This window comes from Micropterus salmoides, unplaced genomic scaffold (genome assembly GCF_014851395.1).
Source record: "Micropterus salmoides isolate LMB-PRFRI ecotype aquatic unplaced genomic scaffold, ASM1485139v1 Ms_hic_scaffold_19, whole genome shotgun sequence".
NCBI lineage: Eukaryota > Metazoa > Chordata > Actinopteri > Centrarchiformes > Centrarchidae > Micropterus > Micropterus salmoides.
This window is the reverse complement of record NW_024041039.1, coordinates 29,668,557-29,670,802: the sequence shown is the minus strand read 5'-3', so window position 1 is coordinate 29,670,802 and position 2,246 is coordinate 29,668,557.

The following is a 2,246-nucleotide window of genomic DNA, read 5'->3' as shown; positions in this document are numbered from 1 at the left end:
CCACTGACTGTACACCATTACATTTGTTACTATGTATTCTGGTCCTGGCTGGTTGCGAGTGAGAGGCTGTTTCGTAGCCAGATGTAGTTCTAGTTGTTACAGGATGAAGCAGCGCAGCACTGTGTGGAAGGCCTCCCTGCTTTTATACAAGCCTGTCATTTTGGTCTACCACCATGAATACAGTGCCCTAAGGAGTAAACTATTGATTGCAGTTTTCTGCGGCGGATGAGTGGGGGTTTTTTCTCTTCATATTTTGATGGAAGAGGGTTTTTTTGCACTGGAGAGTGGTAGGTGTTAGCAGGCTGGACTGGCAGGAAGATGTTTGTTGTTAGCTGTATTGTCTTGGATTTAGATTGGTTTGCATGGAGTGTTTGAGGCTTGTCAACAGCAGGCAGTCAACCTTGAAGCAATAGGAGTCATGGAGCTGGATTTCTCATGTGCATGTTCTGTCTTTCCCATCAGGCCAAGCGATCCTGTCACCTGTCTCCAACCCACGGGCCTCCTCTAGATAATTGCAACAGTTTCACCACAACATTACAAATAAATTCAAGATTACAAACAGAGACAGAGGGAGAGCTTGAAATGCAATATTTTAATTGAGGACATTTACCCTGCGCAACTGAATTTTCAACAATAAAACTCCCTCTAACCAGTGGTGTACACCTTGCAGCGTTTCTCTCTCTCCGTCTGACCTCAATTTGTGGACTTCATAAAAAGGTGGACAGATATCTGGCCCTGTGGTACGGGAGGTAATTACTAATGTTACCGCTTCTCCTTGGGGAGGGAAGATGCGATGCCTCGGCCGGCACTCCTGTTTGGAACCGGGCCAGCTATTTCCTGTGGAATCAGGCAGCATTAACCTCCTGGATGCAGATCCATTCGGTTGTAAATTAGTAACTAATTAGAAGGCGCTCGTCATCTTCCAGAGACACTGCAGATGAAAAACACATCAACGAATGACAGTGAGGAGAAAGAGCCACAATGGAGGTACAATATGTGTTTGTATGTGTAATATGTGGTTGTGTTGTTGTGTTGCATTGTAGCATTAAAAAATATATAATTCTTTTTTCTGTTTTTTTTATTAAATCCTTCTTAGGTGAGACACTAAGTAAACGGTCATCACCTTGCAAATGAAATAAGCTCAAACTAAGCATCAGAATGGGGAAGAAAGGGGATATAAGCGACTTTGAAAGTGGCACGGTTGTTGGTGCCAGACGAGCTGGTCTGAGTATTTCAGAAACCACTGATCAACTGGGATTTACATGCACAACCATGTCTAGGGTTTAGAAAAAGTGAAAATATCCTGCGAGCGGCAGTTGTGTGGATGAAAATGCCTCGTTGATGTCAGAGGTCAGAGGAGAATCAGCAGACTGGTTCCAGATGACAGAAAGGCAAAAGTAACTCTAATAACCACTCGTTACGACCAAGGTATGCAGAATACCATCTCTGAACGCACAACACGTGGAACCTTGAAGCAGATGGGCTACAGCAGCAGAAGACCACACCGGGGGCCACTGCGGTCAGCTAAGAACAGGAAGCTGAGGCTACAATTCACACAGGCTCACCAAAACTGGACAATAGATGACTGAAAAGTGTTGCCTGGTCTGATGAGTCTCGATTTCAGCTGCGACGTTCAGATGGTGGGGTCAGAATTTGGTGTACTCAAGATGAAAGCATGGATCCATCCTGCCTGGTATCAACGGCTCAGGCTGCTGGTGGTGGTGTAATGGTGTGGGGGATATTTTCACTTGAGCATCGTTTAAATGTGACAGCCTACCTGAGTATTGTTGCTGATCATGTCCATCCCTTCATGACCGCAGTGTACCATCTTCTGATGGCTACTTCCACCAGGATAATGCACCATGTCAAGGCTCAAATAATCTCAAACTGGTTTCTTGAACATGACAATGAGTTCACTGTACTCCAGCGGCCTCCACAGTCACCAGATCTCAATCCAATAGAGCACCTTTGGGATGTGGTGGAACGGGAGAATCTCATCATGGATGTGCAGCCGACAAATCTGCAGCAACTGCGTGACACTGTCATGTCAATATGGACCAAAGTCTCTGAGGAATGTTTCCAATAGCTCGTTGAAAGTATGCCACGAAGAATTAAGGCAATTCTGAAGGCAAAAGGGGGTCCAACCCAGTACTATCAAGGTGTACCTAATAAAGTGGCCAGTGAGTGTGTGTGTATATATACCCATATATAGATTTTGTTTTTACACAGGCTGTAAAACCCTGATG